This window comes from Triturus cristatus, chromosome 6 (genome assembly GCF_964204655.1).
Source record: "Triturus cristatus chromosome 6, aTriCri1.1, whole genome shotgun sequence".
NCBI lineage: Eukaryota > Metazoa > Chordata > Amphibia > Caudata > Salamandridae > Triturus > Triturus cristatus.
Window position 1 is genome coordinate 867,693,593 of NC_140589.1, and position 26,640 is coordinate 867,720,232.

General features: G+C 43.5%; 1 pseudogene; it reads left to right on the forward strand.

Annotated features, from left to right (window-relative positions):
* Positions 1 to 15,243: 15,243 nt before the first annotated feature.
* Positions 15,244 to 26,640, forward strand: part of LOC146817980 (adapter molecule crk pseudogene) — a 47,437-nt pseudogene continuing 36,040 nt past the window's right edge.

The following is a 26,640-nucleotide window of genomic DNA, read 5'->3' on the forward strand; positions in this document are numbered from 1 at the left end:
GGGGCTTTGTAGAGGGAGGCGTAGTATTTGTAGAATGAGTCATTAATCTGCTCCTGCGTATTTATCAGGTGTCCCTCCAGTGCGCGTATGGCTGAGTTTGGAGGCTGTGTGAATTCGGTGGTTTTAAGCAGCCATGCCAGTTTCCTGCCTGCATTATCCCCATCGGCATGTTGCCGGGCTAGATGGTGCTTGTGGTCCAGGGCGCACAGCTTGTCTTGTGTCTCTTTGTAGGTCAGGTGAGCCTTGGCCATCGCAGGTGCAACATGCAAGTCAGTGGGGGCAAGGAGTTTGCAACATTGTATTTCGGACTCTTGGTCCCGAAGTGCATTCAAAAGCGTCATGCGGAAACCATACACAGCTTTGATCATCTAGCCACGCAATACGACCTTAAATGCATCCCATTCTATACCCTCATGTGTAGCTGTACTTGCGTTGCTTTGGAATTATGTGGTGATAGATTGCGATATGGAAGTGTGTAGTGGTGCATCCTGAAGGGCCTCCAAGGGCTACCGCAACATCGGGATATTAGCTCTGCATGCACCCCAAGCCAGGTGTATTCGCAGGGGACTATGATACGACAGCGTGTGGGCCAAATATTCTGCTTGGGTTACTCTGGACAGGGCAGACATTGAGCAGAATATTGCGTCAATTCTGGTGTGCAAGTCTTGCATCGGTGAATAATGACAATAGACGGATGCTGTGGAGTGTTTACTGTGCCAGGCTTTGTGCAGCTGCATTTCCTTGGCCCAGTTCTCAATGTGTAATGTCAGGCCTATAGATTGTGCACCTGGAAGCGGAGGACGAGATCTATCTAGATGCAGGTCTTGGACACAGTTATAGTCGCCGCCTCAGTATGTCTGAACCGTTGGGTCACTCAGTAAAGAAAGGGACAGAGTTTGCAGAAAGTTAGCTTGTCAGAAGTTTGACGCATATAATGAGATGAATGCGATCGGAGAGCCATCTAAAAGGCCCTCTAGAGTAACAAATCACCCCTGTGGGTCTGCCCTGGTGCATGTTAATTGTAGCGGGGTGCCGGGTGCCACCCATATCAAGGTGCCCCTGGCGTACCCCGAATATGTGGTTCCCACCGTTGTGTCCCTCTAACGTTTACGTAGGGATATGAGTGTTTGCTGGGTGAGGGTGTCTCCTGAAGCAGAGCCATTGAGAACTTGTGTCTGCATAAGTATTGATACACCTTATGTCTCTTGGCACAGCCAGCTAATTCCCGAACATTCCAAGTGAGTAGTAAATAGTTGTTGTCAGGCGTCTGTTAAAATGGAGGAGCCCCTTTTAGCAGGGGTGTGTCACTGTCAAGATGATGCAGTAATACTGTGTCAGTCTCCCCCTGCACATTTGCGCAGTACGCGTGTTATCATGGTAGTGTTGTACATATTTAGCATGCTGTGTGTTATACTGGAGCGGACAAACAATATAAAACAATTATCATACCCAACATCCCAGGTCAGATTGCCAACGGGCAAAGGGCCATCTGCACTGAGATGTAAAATGCCAACTTATCAAATAACCAAACATATGACAAAATAAAACATTTTGGAAAATAAATTGCATAGGAGAGAACAATAGAGGAACAGAGAGAAAAAAGGAAGGCATAACAATGCTATATCAGCCACTTATCGTCTACGTGGGGGCGTAGCACTAATGTTTGGGAATTCGCAAGATGGCCGCCTTAGTCATCAGTGCTTGTCCTATGCGTGGCACCATCAAATGTACGCCGCTCCAGAGCAGCCTGCAGCTAGTCGAGCCGCAGTAGTGAGAGATACATTGACAATGACACGAGGTCCACGGAGGCAAGTGTTAGGTAGTCATCCAAGTTCATCTACTGTTTGCGGTGTCACTACAGGGCCATCACCCAGCAGCGCCGAATGCTGGGACTCTGTGAGTTGATACACATGATCCAGCATGATGTTGATTTCTGATCCGGAGCCAGCTGCGATTTCTGTTTACTGTGATACTTTGCCTGTCGAATAGCTTGTTCCCTCTCCTCAGCTGCCTGAGACTTGGTGGGGCGCTGCAGTCTTGGTGTAGGTCAGTTTCTGTATGTAGTTGCACCATTTCGTTGATGAGGGTAAGTCGCTGGTGGTGACCTCGGGGCGCCAGCGAATCCATTTGGCTTCACCCAGGACCAAGCCTCATCAGGGGAATGGCAAAGAATAATACTATCCTTATGGCGAATGTGGAACGTGGCGGGGTATTGCAGCTTATATTGAATTTCATGACTACACAGGCACCGTTTGATGTCCATGTATGAGGATCTGCGGCGCTGTACTGACAGCGTGTAGTCCGAATATATATCGACTGTAGCATTTTCTATCTGCCAGGGGTCCAGGCTCTTGTTATTTGCAGGTTGTGGGCCCTGTCCCAGTAATTGAACAAGCACACGACTACAGGGCGAGGTGGGTTGCCAGACCGAGAGGGGTCGCCCGGTACTCTGTCAGCACGTTCAATGAAGAAAAATTTCAAGTAATTACCAATGAGTATGTCCTTGGAGAACCATTCGTCTATGTAAGGTTCCATGCTGTGGCTCTCAACGCGCTCTGGGAGTCCCACTATGCGCACGTTGTTTCTGTGGGATCAACCCATCTGATCTTCAAGCCTGCCCTATAAGTAATCCACTTCTTTTTGTAGTGATTTGACTTGCTCCGACGTCAAAGTTACCATGAGACGCAGAGAGGCCACCGATGATTCAGTCTCTTCCACCTGGCCTTTTAGCCACCTATGGTCCTCCCGCAAGTAGCCTATGTCCATACATAGCGTATCTATTTTAGGGCCCAAGGTGTATTTGATATCCAGTACTGCTGCCGTTAATTCATCGAACCGGTGTGCTAGTTCCATATGTTCCGTGGACTTCTGAGCTATTGACTGTGCATCCTCCACTGCATCAGGGGCCTGGCTTGATGTATCCCCCGTCGGGGCGTGTGGTTTCTCCTACCTGCGCTTACCCATTGTAGCAGGATGTGGGACTAGAATTGGGATAGCCTGTGTGGGGTTTGCTGTTCCGACGGCGGCAACCTGTTCAGGAGGCCACGTATCTCACCTGCGCCGATGAAGGTTGCGTAGCATGGCACCCAACTGTCTATGCGCGCAACGTTTTTGGGACGTGTATCAGCCCGCCCGCAGGGCCTCCGTTCCAGGATGACCAGGGTATAGCGCCGGGGCCGCCAGGCACTATTCATCTTAAGGGAGAGAGTTCAGGTGCAGTATTGTGGGGGGGGGGTTGTTGAAACCTGTGCCTGGTCAGAGCAATATTCCCTGTGTCTGAAGTCCATGAGCGAAGACCTACAGCATATACCCAGGCAACATGAAGAAAGTGTGTGTCTCTTACACCATTACTGGTTGCCAGCATTACTGATCATATCCCAAGGGGTGGTGTAGTCAGACAGGAACCCACTACACCAAATGCTGTGGCCTCTACAGCCAGCCCCAGGATGAAGCTCAGAGTTCACTCTAGCTGTGTGGCCTGCTCGTGCAAGGAGGCTCCGTGACCCGGGATACCTCCTGCTGCTAGGCTGTGTCAAGGGCCAATCAGCAGTGCCAATCACCACTGGGAACCCGGCCTCGATCCACGTGTGTTTCTGACTCGTACAGTCATCCCAGGGTCTGATAACACGCGAGTACACAAGCCCAAGCAGACGCGTCCTCTCGACTCCAAATAGTCGGGAGCAATCCTGCCCCTCTCTATGCGAGGGCTCGTGCGGGATTATAGCTGGCTCCCCCCGTGGCAGAATAGTCAAAAATGAGTTATCCTTTTAGAGACACTAGATCCACCACATAATCACATACAGATACACCCTACTAATGGTCACAGTCAACAACACCTCAAGAAGGGAACACACTAACTCAGGATGTCAAAACACTTATGTGTTTGTAGTGAGGACAGGGTTTTGCCTACACACATTGTTATGTTAGCATAAGCATTTTAGAAGTTAAACGCTATCTTGCCACTTTGACACTTTTGCACACGACACTAAACGCAACTGTTATTATAAGTAAAACTGCTTGCTTGCTTTTTCTTCACATGAGAACGGTCTGTTTTTCACATCCCTAGACTTACACCGCAACCTTAGTCTGAACACAGTGTGCAGAAGCCGTCAAGTTCAAAAAACAATGTATGCTGTTGAATTCAGGTTGATCGGCCCACGCTCTAGACACAACAAGCACACAGCTGCAAATATCTGAAACTCGGGTGCCTTTAATATTGCATTGCATGCATGATGCTGGCACTTTGGAGAAAACCTTTCCAGACATAGAGAGCAGTGCTGATCCTGTGATGTGATTCACCTAAGCTGATCTTGGAGGTATGGGGTTCCCCATTCAAACCTAGAGACCTTCTATTATTATAAAACTAGCTTATAGCCAGGGGAGGGTGGTACACAAGGTGTACAGGACCTGTTTCCACTATCATTATAATATGATTTCTCCCTTTGTGTTTTATGGAATTGTAACAATGCTGATGGTTTTATTTCTAATCATTTGTTTGCTTATGTTAGCCAAAATACTGAATCTTAGAGCACGTAGTTAAAAATAAACATTTCAAACTTTTCCGTGTCTCTGATTACTCACGTTGTGGACTGATATGAGAATAAAAATGAAAAGGTGTTTTTGATTTCCCACCATTCCTGAGAGTAACCGAAGTCGCTTGTTCTGGGTTGTCTAATCATTGGTAGCTAGGCTGTACTACAGAGAATAAATGAGACACTGATGCTAGTCGAATAGGGGTTCTGGGTACTAAGGTGAGTTTTTCGGTACACCACAATTCACTGAGGTCCTGGTTTTCTGCGCATAGTTCTGTGCATGAGCAGAATCCCCGCAACATGCTCATTTAATGAAAATTCTAACAATTTTACAAAAAAAATACAATAAAATACCCCATAGTACATTCAATATGTCATAGATAAAAACATGATATATTTCAATTTCATCAATAGTTTAAATAAAACCAACCCCCAGGAAAAGAATATGATCAGACACTCAAATTTGTTATTAACTTGTTAATTTGAGACAATAGACAGCACACCGCAGGAGAATAAATTCTGGGTTTAACTTTCTCATGTCTTCTCAACAAATCCTACAATGAGGATACATTTGTATCACCTATTTTTAGAAACGCGAGTCACCATTAATACGGCGGCCTCATTTGAATACGGCCCTTTTCGGAGTGCATTGCACCGGTAAGTTATTTATCAGATATTATGCATGGGCATGAATGCACATTAGGTGTCACATGGTGATGAAAGCAGTATGGAGGCATGTGTGGGGTAACTCATCTATGGATGTTGGAGCAATCGTTTACTGTTCTCTAAATATAACTTGTTTTTAATAAAAACTGTGAACGCATCAGAATAAGAATAAGACCAAGTTTGAGAGTTGTGATATTATGATTGGGTAGGGTTCCTCTTGTGTGATAAAATCTCCACTTTTCTCACATAATAGGGTTATTGTATAACACAAACCGAAAGGAGCAGATTTATTCATATGTTGGTCCTGATGAAGGTGGTTATATCAGTTAATCCACCGAAATGCGCCGATGCTGGAGTTTAAATTAAATTTGTAAAAGACAGAAACATATGTCGACCACAAGCATTCACTTGAACGTTGTCCATTATTGTATTATACAATGACATATCATACCCTGAGTCCAAACAGCATTCTTTAATGCACTTCTTAATTGTTTGTGCAGTTAAAACTACCAGTGTGCACACTTTGGTTGCTATCTTCTTACTGAGGGTTACCATGAGTTGGAGGTGGGTCACTGCCAAAGCTACAGAATCTATTAGCTACTGAGAACTGTCACAAGAAGAGTTTGCGAAGCCATGCCTAGGAAGGGCGCTCTACCCTCATAGGTCCAGTAGGTGGCACAGGAACAGATTGCAAGTGGAGCAGTTGACACGATCCGCATGGTCCCCAAAGACTGAAGCATTGGATGTGCGTTGAATAGTAACTTGTTTACAAACCAGTGAGATACAGAAGAGTTGCATTCCTTTCCAGTAAGGAAGACCTCTTTGTTGGCTTGTTCACAATGATAGAAAAATGGAAGTGACCATAATACATGAATGAAGCTGCCTCCTAACGGTTCGCATCAACCCGCGGGTAAGTGTTTTATGCAAGCTGTAAACTTAAATGTTGAAATTGGCAAAGATATTACAGCATGTATTAAACAGACAGCAGAAGGCGTCTCTGTTAGTGTGAATGGGAGCTGTTCTAACTTTTGGGATGTAATATTGTTTATGTGGCATCTTTTTTGGCCATGAGTCATTGTTTGCGTGTCAGGTTGAAAGGCATGAATAGCTGCATCAAATTAAGATAACGCCATGGCATGTGGCCATTCTTAAGGACTTGGAGTGCCCAATTAAACTGCATGATAGATCTAAGCTGACTTTACCCATGGTACAATGAAGACATGTCACTTTGTATGAAATCAATATGAGATGACACAATGCTATTCAGATTGTAAAATCAACAGCAAGGACTTTTCCAAATTCTCTTGATCAATTTGTCTTAAACATGCATCACCTTCCATTTGTGATAGTTTCCAAATATCATTATATGTGGCATAAATAAATCTTATTGAATGTGGAGACTTAGATTTTGTATCACTGCAGACGGTGTGCAATATTCCAACCCTTGTTGGCACAATTTCCCTACCGAATAGGTTGTGACTCTCCCTGAGTGTTGAGATTGGGAATAATGAGGGGCGGGTCTGTTGACCTTAAACCACATTGTAGAATTTAGAAAACTAGCATAATAACAATTTGTGTCCACTGGCCACAATAACCACCCATCAGGACCTGAAAGTGTGGAGTTAAATGTACCATTCTGCAACAGACTATCAAGTTGTTCTTCTGTGTGTTTTGTTAAATGTTGCCAATGGTCAAATCGGGCAATGGAAGGAATTTTTGGTGAATTCATGTCTGTAATTTTAGCCAGTCCTAGACACATAGTATGTTTAAATGTATCATTCAGAAAAACATTTGTGTTCGAACTAAGCAGGCTCCAAATAAGGGGTCTGCAAACTGAACCTGTCAGGATTTGGTACCCAAAATTGATTTCTTGTCAATGGTATCCTTCCAATAGTCACAGCCTTTCACAGCTAATTGTTTGACACACAAATCTGTATATAATAATTTGGTTTGTGTGAGGATACATTTCTTTGGTGGTGTAGGGACAAATTTAAAATAAAAAGATTTTAGGTCTAATCAATCATATCCTGAAAAATATGTGAATTTATCCCTATATGTTTTGAGCTCCCTTTCTGGGAGTTGGACAATATTCCCCTTGTGTGTAATTAAAAAGTGTGCATTGAACACTAGCTCGATGTAAAAAATGATGTCCATAATGATGGTAACAGAACCTTTCATCAAAATTACCAGAATTAAGTACAGATCCTCTGATTCAAAAACAGTGTAGTATTCCAGCTCTGAGAGCATGGAGTTTACAGTCTCAACATCCCAATCATCAGAATGTAACCCAGGTACAATTACATCAGCCATAGAAACCCTAACAACATAAGGAATGTTTAGTATTTCTGTTGGAACTAATATATCATAAGGTACTTAATACCAAACAATTCCATCAGTTATCGAAACAGCTGAAATTATCACAGGTCTCTTTTTAGCTTATTGGAAGATGAATGAGACATCAACACCTCTCCGACCAATTGTGTGGCAGAGTGTTCTGGAAGGTAATGGTCATTAATCAATAGGAAGAAAACAGTCACAAATCCAATCCATAGACAGAGAAAAACCAAGGAAATGTTATACCAGCATATATCCAAGGAGGGAACAGATAAGTGTGTTTCAGCCATGAAAAGAAAACACAATCACGTGTAGACGGAGTGTCTAAAATGGAGGAACTGTCAAAAGAATAAGATGAAATATCCTCTGTTCCCACACAATAACCAGAAGCAGTTCTCTGAAAAGCAGAAGCTACAAGCGCAGTAAGAGAACTGGTAGGTTACGCTAGAGGTGAATCAGTATAAATGAATCCAGCTACAGAAGATGCAGTAGTAAGTACAGTCCTCACTTCAGTTGTGACATTTGTAGTCATATTAAGAATTAACAGAAGTTCATTTTCCGCTCCTCCACATACGGAGAAACATCTTCGCTGGTGCTCGCAAGCTGCAGTGGAATTTTCTGTATGGTAGAGAGAGGAGTTAGGGAGCTACCATGGGCTCCTTGTGGTTAACTGTTTAGAATCAGCCACATGATGTAACTTGATGTGATCAATGGAGACAAAATTCTTGTACTTTGAATGCCAAGGACTGATACTTGTGCACAGTATGATGAGCCAAGCTCCTTTTTCACCCCAATCTTTTCATGAACAAGATCCACAATGTATGGACTCCAGCCAGACAGTTCTGGCTTCTCCTTAATTCCTGCAGAGGCTGAAGTCTTCAACTACTCGTTGGATTGGTTGCCACAGAAGTTTTGTAGATCCTCTAAGACAGCACTATGATCATTTACGTCAAAGGGTGTGACTGCTGCTACAAGGTCTGGATTGTCAAGGTCTGGAACGTACTTTTTGATGCCAAAAAAGGCCTCCAATGGGTCCGGCCACCCAGAGATCTTTCAGGGAGGTTGTTATAGGCTCTTTGTACCCCATATGGGTGGTGGATCCAACTATGCCCTTTACCTAATACTCTAGCTATTAAGAACTGCTTTAAGTTACGGTTCATCCTCTCTACAACAGAACTGCCCTAGGGTTGATATGGAGAAGAGAAATGCACCTCTACACCCAGGGAAGCTATAGTATCTCTAGATGTTTTTGAGGGAAAACCAGGGCCCTGGTCTGAGTGGAATGCAGTGGATGCATGTTTCCCAATAAGGACTTGCAAACCTCTAATAACAGTGTGAGCCTCAGTCGGACACTGCCGCTAGAACCAGAGAAACCTCGAGCATGAATCAACTGCAACTAATATAAATTTAAACAGTTCATCCGAATTAAGAGGACCACAATGGTTCAGGTAAATACATCCAAACGGTTTATTGGAAATCAACAGGTGTGTTTCGGTGTGGAGAAAGACTGGCTTCTTTGCTAAGACCTCTGTTTCAGATGTCAGGTGTGCATAGTAGGGTGTAGAGAGGGATGGGCCTCCCTGCTGAGATCTCTGTTTCGGACGACAGGTGTGCATATTAAGGTTGAGGGAGAGACTGACATCTCCATTGAGACACCTCTCCTGGATGACAGGTGTGTACATTGTGTACAGTAGTGTTTGGGGAGGAACTAGCCTCTCTGCTGAGACCTCTTTCTTGGATGATGGTTACTTATAGGAGACTGTAGAGAGATACGGTCTTCTCTGCTAAGGCCTTCCTCTAAGATCACAGGTGTGCACAGTAAGGTGTGGAGAAACACTAGCCTCTCTGTTGTGACCTCCCTCTCGAATGACGGGTGTGCATAGTAAAGTGTAGATAGGGACTGTCATCTCCACTGACAGCTATCCCCAGGAAATTGAGACTACGTAGAAGGGTGTTGCCCACACCTCTTCCCAAGGTGATGGCCGTGAATACTAAGCTTTGATAAATAACTACCATCTGCAATGTGCATACCAGAGTGTATTCAGAGATCACCTACTCTTTTCTAGGCCTGGGCGAAGCACTACGCTACGCTCGCGTAGTTTGCGAAGTTCGCGCTACTTCGCGCTACGCGAACTGCACGTAGCACAGTGCGAACACGCGTAGCGTAGTGTTGCGTAGTGCTGCGGTCATTTTTTGCTTGCTCGCGGTCCTCAACGTCAAGTTGGCGACCGCGAGCAAGCAAAATGACATCCTGGCGAGACTTTTTCCTTGTTCGCGATCGCGAGCATGGAAAATAAACCTCCCGGCGAGATTCCCAACGCGAGAAGGTCAGGTTTCTCATTGCGAGGGGTCGCGTATGCTCGCGACCGCTCGCGATGAGAAACTACCAGTTCGCGTTGAGAAAGCTGCAGCTCGAGGAAAAATCTACTCGAGCAGCAGAAAACTACAGCTCGCACTGTGCAAGATGCCATTTTCAATGATTGCACAGTGCCGGTTGCTTGTCCGCACTGTGCAATCATTGAAAACAACATCTTGCACAGTGCGAACATGTTACTTCGCAGTTCGCGAAGTGCTACGCGCAGCTCGCGTAGTGCGAACTTCACTTTGCGTAGCTTCGCGAAGTGCTACTTCGCGAACTACGCCCACCCTTACTCTTTTCTACTTTTCATGATCCCACGAGAGAAGATCGCAACATAAAAAAAAAAATGAATTTACACTTTATTCATCACAGTACTTATGCCGATAAACCTCCTCTCAATAACTAGATGAACAGGATATCGCTCTGGTAGAAGAGTGTATTGAGATTGCAATTTTTTTTATTAACAATATACGTTTACCTTCATCACAGTAGTTATGCCTTAGAGACCTCCTGTCCAAAGTTAAGGGGACAGGATGCCTTTCTCCTGTACCCTTAAATAGATTTTTTACCTCATTTCCACAACATCTGAAATTTTCTACAGTAAAATGGTGGCCATTTCATTTCTAAACCTCTAACAGACAGCCAATCAGAGAGCTACGCTGGGGGCATAAAGGCTGACCAAGAACAAGGCTCCATTTTTTAATTTGTGCTCTCACAGACATCTCTTGCGAGCCTCTCGTGGACCCAACTTTATATTTTTAACCTTAATTTCTTTAAAACTACTGAGCCACTTTACACCAAACCACAAAAAGCACAATTTGCAGACCAAGATCTAGCTTCCTGCTAACTTTCATTTAATTCCGCTCAGCAGCTTTTGCTATAGCCCTTAAAGAAGTCTTTGTAAAATGCATGTGGATTTTGCATTTTGAAGCCCCTAGTTTTTCTTGGTCCCGCTTGACGGATCTCCCTGAAACTTTCATGCACAAACTAGCTTAAAATTAGCAATTTTTGGGAAAGTTTTGTGGAGATTCATCAAATGGCGCCAAAGATATAAGCAACACAAAAAATGTTTTTCCAATGAAACCCCTGGCCTAACTATAACTACCCAGTGGCAAACGACACTGGACAATATACACACACACACACATGTACACAGATATATATGTGTGTGTATGCATATATGCATATAAATATAGGTGGATGTATATACATATATTTTTCTCACTAAAAAAACACAGGTTATATATACATATATTTGTTTCACTAAAAAAACACAGGTTATGGTGACATTGTAGTTTAGTGAAAATGTCATTGACAACGGAATGTTTTAAACAAAAAAAACACTGAAATTCACCCATTATAACTATCTGTAGAAACTATAACTCGTGCCCTAAAGTAATAACCTTTATATTTAGCATCTTGACTTGACATTGCTACGCAAATCCCCTAGATGGCAGCTTTGACCACCTCATGATTATAGTCAGTAAAACGTTCACTGCGTTCAGAACTGTCTGTGGCACTGATTCTTGCACATTTTAGTAAAAGGCACACATCTACTAATCCTAGACTAATCGAGTCATAATTATAACCAATCTTAAATTGCCATACGTAGTGGTAACTCTCTGTACTTTTTTTTATCCACTAGGAAAACTTTTGTCCTTGTGGAAAAGCCCTTTTTTCTAAACCCCCATACATTTTGGGATTATTCGCTTCCCCAACCTGAAAACATTTCTTCCAACTAACTTTTGGAACAGGTTTCCTTGTGGCTCATTCACAAAACAAGAGTAATTACAGTTGAGTAGACTTAAGTCTGTGTATCCTAGAAATTCTGTTTTTTGGTGGCTTTGGAGAATTTTGGAAAATTAGGGGCATATGTATCAAGCTCATTTCCCGTTCGCAAATGGGCTGATTATCAGAATTGGCCCGTTTGCGAACAGGAAAAAGCCTTTTGCGATGTATCATCCCAAAAGGCCCTCGCAACATAGGGAATCGCAAAATTTGCAATTCCCTATTTTGCAAATGCATTTAAGGAATCACAAATTGCGATTCCTCAAATGCAATGTAGGAAGTACCCAAGTTGTACATTTTTCAAAATGCCATGTGGCGCACATACATGCCCTTAGGGCATGTGTGTGTGCCACATGTGCTCACATACATACTTCAGGGGTGCAACGATTCGCAATTTGGGGTACTCGCAAATTGCGAATGTCTTCCCATTCATTCCTATGGGCCTCTGGGCCCATAAGAATGAATGGGAAGGTATTCCTTAATTGCGATTCGCAATTTGTGAGTCGCAATTAAGGAATATGTAGGAATCGCAATTATTATTGCGATTCCTACATACATTGCATTTTGTGAGTCCTTAATAGCAATTCGCAAAAAATCGCTATTAAGGACTCACAAAACGATTTTTTAATACATATGCCCCTTACTTTCTTAAATCTGGGACATTTGTATGGCACCCAGCCTCCGAAAAATCACCAGTTTCAGGAATGGATTTACAGGGGGCGTGGGTGGTCTGCAAAGACTTATCTGTGACCACTCTTGTAGTACTCCTCCTGGCTTACTCCTGATTCCATTACTAAGAGTGGAATGCTCCTGGTCGCTCTCGACTTACTCCTGGAATTCAAGAGTAAGGCGGGGGTACTGCAAGAGTAAGTCACAGCAAAATCTTTGTGAACTGTGCCCAGTGTCTTTTGCTCACATTTTTACCTGCCTGGTGCACTCTTACGCCTGCCTTTTACAGTTTTCACTACACCTCCATGGAAATATTTTGTGGATCTTCCCAGAGTTATGACATTCATGGAATTTCGCATACACTTCACCTTGGACTTTCCATTTTCTCCCTCTTTCCCCATCCTTAATACAGACGTACTCCTTCAGAATAGCCAACCAACATTTCTGCAACAGCATGTGGAATTTCTGTTCATAAACAAAAAATCATAAATCCTGATGGAGTGAAGCAGGATTTGGAATTTAACAATGTTTCTCACAGCTCTTTGATACCTGGGTACAAAAAGGGCCTGATTACGAGTCTAGGTGTTATTTATCTTACACAGGGCTTTAAGTGGAATTAAAAAACTGGGGGGTCCCTCAAAGGGGCCTGGTTGATGTAATTAAGGGTGTGGCTTTAAAACACGTAAGCTAAAAATCTGTGCTTAGTATAGTGTGCTGCCTTTAGGTATTTTGCTGCTTCTGCCATTGCACCCAGATTTATAATACAAGTAACATTACACCTACAACAAGCCAGAACTATTGGCTTTGTCAATGGTTGTTTGTTGCGGAAGATAAATGAGCAACAACTATAGATTTGTTGTATATAACATTGAAAATGCTTTCATTCTGAAATGATGAGACTGAAAGTACTATAACAAGCCTCTATGAATGTACATCAAAGGAAGTGAAGGGTGGTACTGCTGCAGAGTTAAGATTTTTTTTCACCTTTAAGGTGAGGCCAAAAATCGAGAGCCTGACAGTAACCCGTCTCAGCACCTGCTTCGGACCCGGCCCACTCAAAGCCGCGATCTTAAATGATATATAGTGATTCCACAAGGTACATTATTTATCGTGTGCGTTCAATAACACCTACAAGGAGTTTTGGGGGAATATCATGCAGATTTTGGTGTTTAACGCACCAAAGTCTGCATGGTACGGTAATCATCGTAAAGTTTCCCCTGTTAAATTACATCAGGTATGGACTGATGAGATTTATCGACCGCTGAGGTGTTTAGCGCATGCGATAATATTGGATGTGTTAAAAACAGCCAAACTTGTAATTCCGACCCGTGCGTAAACAGGAGTTTGCGCACAATTTGTAATTAACCGTCCCACTCATTGGGGCTTATTTACAAGCCCCTTTTGCCACTGGTATGTCACTTTTTCCCATATAAAAAGTGAAGTGCCTGCGGTGCATGGGGCTTGTAAATAAGCCCCATAATCAGGCCCCAAGTGTCTTGTAAATAAAACCAAGTATATTCAGAGGTCTGACTTTGTGGGTGTTCCATCATCCCCTGTATCTCCCCTGTCTTACGTTGATCATAAACTCATGACTTCAAAACATTCAATATGCTTCAGAATTTACCCAGTCAGAAGTTGTATTTGCTGGAAAAATTCCCTGCAGATCCAGTGACTCAGGAGCTGACAAATTACACATGTAGATTGGCTTTTTTTCAATAGCTTCTAACAAACATAACAACTGTTACAGTAGAGAACACGTCAGGCATGGGCATCAGTTTATTTGTATTAAGTTTGCACACATTGGGGCATATTTACAAGCCCCTAACGCCACCAGAGCGTCACTTTTTCTGACGCTCCAGTGGCGTTGCGCCATTTCACATATTTACAAGGTGGTGCTAAGCCACTTAACGTGGCTTAACACCTCCTTGCAAAGAAGCCCCTTGCCGCCGCACTCCGCAGCAGAAAAGGAGCAGCAATGGGTGTTGCTGTGGGCGTTCCACCACAATACCCGTTGCTTTTTGACGCTGCCCCAGATTTACAAGCTTGGGGCAGCACCAAAAATTAATGTCAGGTAATACCAGGGCTTAGGATGGTGATACAAGGAGAAATTATTAATTTCTCTTCGTATGTTGCTCTTTCTATGTGTGCTGCATTCTCAATCGCCATTATTGATTGTTTTTGTGCAGGCAGGTGTCCCTCCCTGCACATTAACAATCGCTCCTGCAGCACAGGCACCCTTGCAACTTTGTGCAAGAATGCCTGCGCTGGCGCTAGGCAGCTTTTTAGCACCAACGCTAGGGGAAACAGAGGGGTGCGCAGTATTTTTGTACTCAGCATCTCAGCATTTCAAAAATGTTGGAGCGTGGTGTTGCCAAATTTGGCATAAAACCTTGCTCTGGTATTTTTTTACAAATATGCCCCATCGACTCCAACTCATGCTGTCCCACACTTGAGCTACTCTGCTATTTCGTCCAAGCACATAGGGGCATATTATCAAGCACGACGTTAAAATTATCGCCGCTTTCGCGGCAGAAAACTGCCGCTAAAGCGGCGATAATGGGCTTGATAATATGCCGCAGAGAATTCCCATAGAAGCCCATGTTGACACCAGAACATGGGCTTCTATGGGAATTCTCAAGGGCATATTATCAAGCCCATTATCGCCGCTTTAGCTGCAGTTTTCTGACGCTAAAGCGGCGAAAATTTTAACGCCGTTTCTTGATAATATGCCCCAGAGTTTGCTCTCTCTCTCCCCCTCTCTTCCTCCTCCCTCCCTCTATCCCTTCCCCTGCCCCTCCTCCCCCAAGGGTCCACTGCGCCAGGTGACTTTGCTGCATTGTGATTGGTTATGTTGCAGGCTTCATTCTGTCAATCTCATTGTGAGTGTGTTTGAGCATGGATCTTTGCCATTGGTTAGATTGGCTTCTACTTCAAGTGACTGCACCTCAGGGTGCTCCCTCCTGTGATATGCACAAGGTAGCACAGGTAAGCTCACGATCCTCTGAATCATGTACTGGGCTGGGCTCAATGTTGAAGAGCTACTTTGTTGCAGATGGCGACTTACTGGTAGCTTATGGCTACTTATTGGAGACCCCTGTTCCGGAGGCACATTAAAGCACTGCCTACATCGTGCAGCAAAATCACAAACATCCATCCACCTCAAAGATGTCCCAAGGGACTTGCAAAAGCAAACATGCCTCTACCCTAAGCTCAAGTTTAAGTGCTACCAGACAAGAGGCTACTAGACCGAGTTACCAGACAAATGGCTGGGTATAAGCATGTTGAGATCAAAGCCACGTTTTGTGTGCCTCATGCAATGACACTGAAAAAAACAGGAGTTCCTATTGCTAATGAATCATTTTAACTTGTGTAACTGTTGTACTGTTTTTCAACTTTTTAGCTGTTGTGCTTTTATGACTTGCATAGTCGAATAAAGTTTCTTTAACTGTTTCTAATGTATACTTCAACACCAAATATATAACCGAGAAAGCATTGTAGGTTTAGGACTGCAAGATGATGTCTTGACCCAACAGTGACTTTGAACTGCTTCTGGTTAAATGGCAGGTGCAGGACATCTGAACAATGGTATCTGGGCTTGTGAAGCCCTGGTCAGCTACAGCCTGCAGCTTCGTCCCGCTAGAGATTTACGACTTGCAAAAAAGTGACAAAGTCAGAACATAGAAATCCTCACCATGACTTCATCCAGCGGCTCCCAGATGACGACACCTCCTCCTCCAGCACCACCGGATGCCTTGTCTCACTGAACTCTGTGGCCTTTGTGGAGAGGTGAGAAATATGGTAGATATGTTTACACAATAAATATTCCTAATGGCTGAGAATGATTCTTTCTGTGGAATGATCGCTTCCTCCCTCTTTGGAACAAGAGGATTTACCTTTTGCTTTGCTCCGTGTTGCTCCTGCCAATCTATCTGCATTCCGCAATTGCAGGAAGGGTGAACTTGTTGTACTTTACATCAAATTTCGACTTGGAGTACCATAGCTCTGTCCATTATAACTCTACCCACTAGGGTTACTGCACTGGCATGCAGCTCATGAGAGCTGGAGTGTAACAGTGTCAATCTGGGATCAAGACCAAACCTTTTTCCAATGAGGTCCTTGACACTACCTTTAAAGCAAGATTGTTTTCAGTTGAGTGCTTTCTTTTTTGTCAGACTCGTGCCAGCATATGTGTTAGAGTGGTCTCGTTCTACACTCTTTCTCTCTTATTCCGTACTTGTATTTCTCCCAGTTTCTTTGCCCCTGCTTATTTAGGATCTTGGTCTATGCAGTAGCAAATATAGTCGATGGTGACTCATCCTCTCCAAAGTATTCACAATAGTTATAAAAATGTTGCTACATCACTGTCTGCCTTGAATTTTATTTTATTTTTTCAAAAAAATAATTTTATTTTTATTTTGAATATACATCCACTTCTCAAAGAATCATGGTATAGGGAATTGAACAAATGTTAACATTGTTTTGCATCAGTAAGTCATATTGACAGTAAAAAGTTACCGAAAGCTGATGTTAATCTTGCAGTTGTAAGAAACAGATGGACGGAACGTAAGGGAGTAAGGCCTAGGAAGGGAGGGACCTGGCTCATTCTGATCTATATGGGACAGAATGATTGGGTAGCCAGGACCATTCAGTATTTGGAATGCACAGTTTAATGGGGAGCAAGGGTCAGAGAGTGGGTGAATACACCCTGTCGCGAGGCCCCTAATAGTGGGAGGGGGGCACCAATAAGAAAACCCAGAGTTGGAAAAGGGGGACTGCTATACTGGCGTGTCAGCATTGAATGATGTCTTCACGTCCTCCAGGATGACATCCCAATCTTTGGCTGTAGGGTGCTTGCGGAGACCTCTATCTTCCTCTCTGTGTAAGGCCTTGCTCCCAGCCTCCCACCATTTTAAAATGGAGTTACTCCAAGCTGATATGAAATGAGGGGGAATAGTTTTTGGTTACTGGTGATATCCTGTTTAGCTAGTAGGAGGACAAGGCTGGCAAGACGTGATGATACTTTATCTTTCTAGGAGCGCTTAAAGATTCCTAAGGCTACTGAAGCCCAGTCATGTGGGACTGATTTAGGAATGACGGAGGAAGACAAGTCAAGAGCCTTAGTCCAGGAATGCCCTAAGGAGAGGCAAGCCCTGAGCGTGTAATGTAGGCCTGCCTGCTCTGCAGAACAAAGGGTACAGACAGAGTTGACTTGAGGGGAAAAAACTATTGAACCCTGCTGGTGATATGCAGGCTTTGTTCAGAATTAAATGTTGGATACGTTTAAATTTGGCATGGCGTGATACTGTATAAGGGTAGGCAAGGACTAGTGACCATTCTGTTTCTTTGAAAAGTCTTCCTGAATCAGTTTTCCATTTAACCCTAAGTGAAGATAATGAAATAGTTGAAAGTGTAAGAAGAGCTTTGTAGATCCAGGTGATGTGTCTGTGCCCCAAACTCATAGCGTAGCTGGCCTGGACAAGGGGGTGAGTGTCTGGTTTGCTTCCACGATGGACCAGATATGCTGAAGACTGTGTAGGATATGACTTTATGTTAAGAAACACCCTCACTGGAGGGAAATTGGTCTATTAGTTTGTCAAACTTAAGAAGGTGGCCCTCCTCAAAGAGGTCCCCAATGATATGAGGGCCGAATTCAGCCAGCGTGAAACGTTTCCCAAGCAAGTGGGCCATGGGTGGGCCAGGGAGACCGCAAAGAGTTATTTCTGAAGCATAGGGTAGAGCTCTGTTAGTGAAGCGCATATATCGGGCCTAGGACCACAAAGCCCCTCTAAGCAGACGGTGGTAGGAGCTATGTTGCCAGGAGTCAGCGACTAAACGCATGTTCAGAGTGTTGGGGTGAAGCAGTCACCCCTCCGTGCATGTCTCCTCAAACGAGAGTCCTGCCAGCTATCTACTCAGCCATTGAAGTTGGGCGGAAAGGAAACTGAGCTTGTAGTCTGGAGCCCCCAATCCCCTCACTTCACTCGGAAGGCAAAGTTTGGTGACAGCCACCCTACGATGACCCGTATGACATATGAGTTCCCCCAAGAAAAACAAAATTCCAACGGAGTATAAAAGGCAAATTGGCAAATTGGTATAACAAGTGTGAATAAATCACAATCTTGGAAAGGGTTATATGCCCAAGAGGAGGCAGTGGTAGGAACTTCCAGAAGCCACTTAAGCAGTGAGGGCTGATACATCTCTTGTCAGGATGCCATCCAATAGATATCACTATCTGTCTTTATGATGTTAATTATCGATATAGAGCAATTGGCTTTACATTGCAGACATTAAGTCTGAAGTACTGGTTATGGGAGGCAGTCATTTTCTTTCCTGTACTTTGTGTGGACTCAATTCCTTGGCTCTGCCCCAACCCCATTCATTATGGTTTGCTGTTTGTGAATGAGTTTTATTTTCATTACTAGCTTATCCTTTGAGCTACAGTGTAGGAAGGGAGGATCTGACTGTATGGTTACCCCCACTTTTTGTCTGGTGTTTTGCTGGTTTTTGACTAGTCTGACTGGGATCCTGCTAATCAGGACCCCAGTCTATCTGCTTTCTCCCTAAAAATGTTAAGCCATGTACTTAGGTACCCTCCAAATTGGATACTGGGGTACCCTTGCCAGTCCCTAGTATATGGTATACATGTACCAAGGGCATAGATACCCCAGAGGCCTCCCATGGGCTGAAGCATGTATTATGCCACCCATGAGAGGCCATGCAAAAGGGAACTACAGGCCGGCCAGTGCAGCCTGTGTAAGCTGGTGCTTGCACTACTTACAAAATCCATAGGTTTCCTATATCTATAAGTCCCTACACTTAAAACCTATCAGTCACCCCTCTAGCAGGCCTTAACAATCCTGAAGGCAGGGTGCTGGGTTTTACGTGATAGGATGCCCCTGCATGAGCAGGACACCCCTACAGCCTTAGAAGACCATTCTACCGGGTTGTTGGTGACACAGCCAGACATATATATATATAGAGGTAAATTATATGCTCGTCTAAAATGCTATCTCGAAAACGGCTGCAACAAAATATGTCGTGTTTGATATCAAACACCTTGGAATCATACATCCACACACGTAACCGGTGTGGGAGGTATGATTCCACCCTTCTGAAGTGAGCTTCGTGGGGTCCCTGGTCTTCCCGATACCAGCCTTCTCGACCCGGGCAGCACAAAATGGTTGCTGCCAACCAGAGACACATTTCTGCCCTCCTGCTGCTGAGCCAAGCACGAGTAGGGGAAGGCAGAACAATATGCATCCTGTCACTTGTAGATGTGACCACCTCCCAGACAGTATTTAGTGTATCGGGGCTGGGTGGGTGCACTTCCAAAGTGCCTGAAAGTCTGCATCTGGGGCACACTTGGTGTCCCTGTGCATAGTGCAGTTCAAACCAGTCCTGGGAGCCGTTGGCTTTTGCTCTGGCGTGAAACTGGACAAAGGACATGGGAGTATCCTCCCCACCATCCTGACCATCCCCTGGGAGGGTCCCCTGTATCTGTCCAACCCTCTCCCATGGGTACTAAAGGGCTTACCTGGCTGCAGGACTCTAGATTCGACTTGAACAAGATTCTGAACAAGAAACTACTGATCTTTGACCGTCTGGACACTCTGGACTTCGACTGGACCTGACTTAGTCTCACTCACTGTGCAAAGCATTGTCTGTGCCCGTGCACCATACAGGCTCCATGCAGGACCTGTGGAGCATCAAGGACAACTGAAGTTATCTCCCTTGGGATAAAGGAGCCACTCCCCTGCATTCACAGGCAACGTTATGCAACTGACCAGTTTGCTGATCCTGAGCTCCTGCAGACTCAGAAGATTCCAGCAACAAACAAGATGGGTTCCTACGTTCCTTGAGGTTGAGCTGCCCACTCACCAAGTCTGAGGGCAGTATCTCACCTGGGAACTGCATAACTTGAACCCTATGCACCATGTACATTTGCAAGTGCATATGCTTGTTGGAGTTTCCTGAACAAGTGCATTGGGCTATGAATAGCCCAAACATCTGGGCACATTTCTGCCAAAGAACGTTGGTCTCCTTGCACTGAGTGCTCCGTGGGCTGTTGTTTTGTAAATCTGCTTGAGATCCCCTTGTGACTCCTGTGCCTCCGGCCGGTGGGTCCTCTTGAGGGTCAACATTGTTTTTCCTGAGCTCCCCTGGTTACCCAGGCCTCCCCTGATGTCTCTTGCTATGATGAGTCCCCTGGTCCTTGCCGGGCCAGACCGTAACCTTCCTTGACCTTCTTTGTGAGTTGCAGCTACCAAGGCTTGTTGTGGCTCCCGCCGGACACCGACCCCTTAGCACTTGACATCCTCTGTGGGACAGCTCATATCCAGCTCCTGGTTGTCCTCGACATCTCCTGGTCCCTGCAGCTGTAGAGTCAAGGTCTCCATCATCACACCTGAAGCACCCGACATCAGTGGGCATTCGTCTACCGAGCACCTGGTCACTCCTGAGTGACCCAGACTCTGTCCCCTCTGCTTTCAGGTACCCTTCACCAAGAATCCACCTTTGGATTTCAACGGACACTTTCCTTCTTTCCCGCAGTGGCATTTCCTTGAAGACCTCCATTGAGATCGGTGGCGGTTTCAGACACCACTTCAGCCCTATGCACCTGGCTTCCCTGGGATAGGTAACTCTGGTACTACGGTATCCACGGGTGGGGTGGCTCTTCAACCTCCTATGATCCAAAGGGCTTCCTCGTAATCTACTGGGAAGGGTCCTTAAACTATAAAATTGACTCTCCCATTGAATTGTACGTAGCACGCGATCATGTTCTCCCACTGCACCCGTCCTCCGTGGGGTCCCTCCTTACTCACCTTGGGTGGTTACTTGGGATCCCAGCGATTCTAAAACCTCTAGACACTGTCTTGACTTGAGTTGTGGTACTTATACCACTATTTTGGTATATGGTTTGGTCTCCCCCTGGAGCCCGCTGTGTATTAGTGCTACTTACAATAGTTTCTGTGCTACAGTATATTGTGCTTTGGATTTATCTGTGTGTAGCAGATACTGTAAGGTATTTAAAGTGTATTATAATAATAAATACATATAGTTATACCTATTGTGTGGTTCTCCTTTCATTTAACCAATACAATAAGGTTGCATTCTGGTTAAACAAGCTGCTTAACATTGCTTCAAGACTAAGCCTGAAGGCTGCTCTCCACAGCTACCACTTGGAATCACCATAAGGGTTGTTTCGACTGGTGCAAGGTGCTCACTTTCATTAGCGGCCATCATATACCAGGCCAACTTCTCACACACAGGAAAATACCCTGACAAAAGCAGTGCACCTTTGTTTTAGCTTTCAGTCCAGGCATTTACCACTGCTACAACCAAAGCTGAATGGATTCAGTACAAATAACCACTCATTCCTGGATGTAGTATTCCAGTGAGCTATGTTTGGCAGTACCAGTAACCTTGTGGGAAAAAACAAAGTCTAGGATTGTGCAAATAAACTGGTACAGTGTCTACGGAAGTATAATCAGTAACTCGTGCTGAGTTGATTGGTCAGTGAATAAAGTTAATATTTGAACAGCATCCTCTTTAAATTGTCCCTGACCATCAAATGACTACATTACAAAAAAAAAAATGACTACATTACAAACCAAAGCAGTAGGAATATTTTAAGCCCATGTTAATGTTCATCGACTTAAAATAAGCAGAGGATGTATGTTGTTTATCATGCTGTCCAAGACCAAACCCCACTGTTTGAGTCCAAAATGTTCAACCTCACTGGAGGTGTATGAACATCTAAATTTTTTCAGAAAATCACAAATAACATTGAAGTATCCTCTCATAACAAATTGAATTCAATTAGATCCAGATCATGTTGTTTCAATAAAATCAATCTTTATTAGGATCATTATTCAGCCTGCTAGATGTATGTTCAGATTGACTTTCTTAAGGTCGCAAAAACCCAAAGTTGTTTAAAAGGAAGATTTATTACCATATATATCATGGACAATACATTTATATATGAGACTCTAGTTAAACATTCACATTTCACTTTTGGATGAGGAAATTATGAAGCACATCCTTGATAAAACTCTAGTGACGTACAAAAAGGCTGCCTCATTAAGGAACTTTTTGAGCCAAAGTGGCACTATCAAAGACAAACCTAGGAATTTGACAGCTGACAGTGATAAGAGATGGCTTACTTCATGTGCCATAGAGAGTTATAACTGTTGGACTTGTAGCTGTTGTGGATTTGCCATTGATGGTGCTAAGAATTTTGACCCTTGGGACAGGAGCAAGAAATTTGAAATAAGATCTTTCACCAAATACTGCATTTACTTGATTGTATTGATGGAGCAAGGTTTCGCATAAAAGAAACTTGCTCGTATGCAATCCTCTCGAATAACCTGTAACACTATAATCAACCTGTCTGTGAGTATTAACAGAGCACCACATTTTACATTTGTATCCAGGGGAAACTTTCCTATGTGCTTCGCTAATGAATAACCCGAGTGTCCTAAAAATAGCCGCTAAAACGTGGGAACTCTTCTACTACATCTACGTAGTAAGACGTTTTTCTGTCGCTTGGGGGTAAACCTTCACAGCTGCGCAATAGCTTCCAATATGGCTGCTTTAAAGTAACGCACTAATGCACATGCCATGCTGAAACTAACCTATGCAAGTTTTACTAAGCTATTAATGCAAAAGATTTATTAAGTAAATGGGGTTAGAGTAGAAGTAAGTGATATACAGTGAATTCATTGAATTTTGTATTCTAACATGTTTTTCTCTGGCTTTATTAATAGTTCGTATTTGAGCCTTGGAGGGTGACCGTGTCTCTGTTTCCTTGTGGCTTCTACGCATGTGCAAACGTCTGCTTGTTCTGAACAAGTGAAGTAAATTGACTGACTGCCAAACCCTAAGCCCAGCAAGGACATGGGAAAACAACTCTTGACCCTACGAGAGGAAGAAGAAGCAACATTGTAAATTAGACTTATCGATCCACATATGAAATGCTTGTGGGAATAAAGCTTGTGGGTATCAAAATTAAGGGGTGGGGAGCTAGACAATAGACTAAAGAAAATTATTGCACTTACTATGGTGTGATGCCCTCACCCCACTGCTTGGCCCAATCAAAATTGCGGGTGAACATGGAATTGAAACATTTGGGGGTGGATCATACATTGAATTGGTATAACAGAGGTAACTTCTAGATAGTTAGACACACTTGATGCTGAGATGCCGATGCTATGCTGAGATGCTGCCCGATTTGGCTGCAATCTGACTGAAGAATTCAACACTAGGGAAAATTTGCGGAACAACCGAGGAGGCACATCTAGGAAGGGGTCCGGACGAGCCCGAGCCGGAGAGAATAGCACCAGAGAGGGGTGTAACGCTGGTGTTACACTAAAAGAGGTCACCTTTCCCTGTCCTGAACCTGTCCTGGATCCTTGACTCTATGATGTCGGGGTCCTCACACCATTCTAGGTAAATATAACTGTAGGGTTAATGCTCCATACTTGCTCTCTGTTCTTCCTCTTCTCGGGTGCTGTCATTGCACGTATGAATGTATATGGGCCCAAATGAGTGTTGTGTGTATGAATTTGTAGAGCTGGTAAACTCCACTGCATCAGTTTTTCTTGGTAGCAGAGGCATGGTTAGTATAGTTAGTTAGGTGAAGATTGTATTTAAAATTTCGAATTGTTGATTTCTGTTTTAACCAAAACCCATTATGTATTGTTTTACGTTGTCTGGAAATTCCCAGGAATATTGAATAGCGGGTGGTAAATGGAAACCACACTGCAGTCAGGTTATTGGTCTGGATCGAGAAAGGGCTGAAAGTTATGCAGGACTAGAAGCACTAAGTTAGGAAATAATTTTTTGCATGTTTGAGAGAATAATTGGTAGTGAGGAGTTCGCTGGTGAAATTTCGATATTATATCACCTAGAAAGGGTAATACTGAAGGAGTAGCAGGTTCTCTGATGCTTGTGTGAAGAGTGAGCGGAAACGTTTTACTCATAGTGTGTGAAGAGTAAGTGGAAGGGTTTTTACTCGCAGTGAAAGAAATCTTACTATTCTTTGAATTAGTGGGTCACACACAATAGTGATTGTTTATACGTTGTTAATTAATGAAATTTGTTTGAAGAATTGTGAGAAAATACGTTTTCGCAATACCTTGTGAAGGAGGGGTCAGTTGCAGGTGCTGCACTGACGCTACGGAGAGCCGCGCTGCGATTGGTTGAAACAGCGGGCGTGTGGTTGATGCGAAATTTGTAAAGGAGGGGTCAGTAGTAAGGAGTAAAACTGACCTCACAGAAAAGCCGTGCAAGCATTGGCTAAGTGAGCGAACAGCGTAGAAATTGATTGGTCTTCAGAATAGATACCGCACTGGTATTGGAGAATTTTAGAATTAAAACAAGCGTCTGATTGGTTGACAAAATAGAAATCCCAAGAATAATAATAGATAGTGGAGTTTGTATGTACGATCCAACTTTACCAGGGACTCGAACAGATAGAAGATTTATAAGGTTTGCTTACGAGCAGTACCTTAACAAGCACAAGCACGCAATGTACAGAGAAAAGAGAAAAATGACATTTATGCAAAAGGTTAAGAATTATTTCAAAAAGGACAAACCCATTAAGAGTAGAGAGGGGATTCTCATTCCTCCTCCAAAGACGCCTGCATCTTACATACTTGTGTATGGTTAGAAAATTGGGTAGAATTCACAAAAGATGACGGAATATTAGCCTTTCCAGAGTACGGAAACTTTAAGGGAAGAATATTGTACAATTTAAGAACACAAATGAATGAATTACAACCCGGACCTAGATTGACTCAATATGAGGCTTTAAAAGAATGGGAAATGGAAGCCTTTGAACGTGACAGACCCCGAAGCAACAGGACCTTAAGCAAATATTACCCAAAATTTCCTCGAGAGACTAGAGATAGTCAAATGAAACAATGAAGACAGGCCATAGTGGCGGAAGGGTTATATCCTGTGTTAACAGCAGAAGAGCAGACAGGAGGTAAATGTACAGAGAAAACCAAGCACTTAACCATGATAAGTAGCGGAGAAACAGAAGAGGGATACCTAGAAGACATATTGATGAAAAGTCCTCCACCTTACAATGATGGATTTAATAGAATGACCCCTAATGCCCCAATGATAGGAACACCTTTGGTTCCCCAGCTAGTACACGACACCACAGATAGGGTACTTCAAGAAATAGAAAGGGAAGCAATAAATTAAAATAGCGACGAATTGATTCAGAGAATAGCTCAGATAAACGCACATCCTGAAGCATTGACCATACCAGTGACAATAGGTCCGGTAGTTCCATTGTATGGTGAAAAATCTAATTGTTCTAAAGTTCCTGTGATGCCTACACCAAGTATAGAACCTAGAAAGGAAAAGGTAATAATAGATGCTCAAGCAAGTGAATGTGAATCAGTAATATCATTGATGGATTTGCCCACACGGGAGCCGATGATGGAAACCCCAAAAAGAAATTTGCCCAGTTGTTCGAAGAAAGTTAGACTGGAAACATCATCAGGAACTAGAAGTGCCACAATAGTAACCCCAGAAGATATAAAGAGATGGTCTCAAGAAATAGAGAAGCCAAAGTCACAGCCAAAATTATTAGACATTTTTAAATTGAGAGTAGAATTGGAAGAAATGGTTGCTGGAAATGTGGGTCTAGACAGGTTAAATACTGTGAAATTCCTAGGTCTACTTCAACAACAATACTAAAACATATTTATTTAATTAGACAGGTTAAACACATACAGTGAAGAAGAAATACTGTTTATTTGTAGAAGCATTACACGAAATACAAAGGCATTCCATGAAAAGTTGACAAATTTGGCATCGGAAATAGGAATTGATATAGGGAAATCAAAGGTGCTGCAGAAACCATATAGAGAAGAATTCTCTGATAAGGATTTGGAAAACATGAATGTGTTTGGAAGAAAGTTGCAGATCAGGGAATTGTTATTTCTGTTACAAAAGTGGGGAGATCTTGAAAGATGGAAAGATAGATGGGCAAAGAAAAAGGAAGAAGCACAGGTAACAGAAAAAGCTGAAAGGTTGTATCCGATGAGAGAAGTACCCGGAGGGGGGTACGTACATACGCCATGGAATAGACAGGATATTTTGTCTTTTACGAATGATTTCCCAACATTTTAGAGAGATACCAGTGGAGTGGTACAGACAAGTTGAGAGATTTGTGAAAGTTTCAATGGATTTATTGAAAGATCTGTATGGTCTGTTTGACAGAGTAGTACCTGCAGATTTGTGGACGGAATGTAAGATTACTGTGGATTGGCCTAG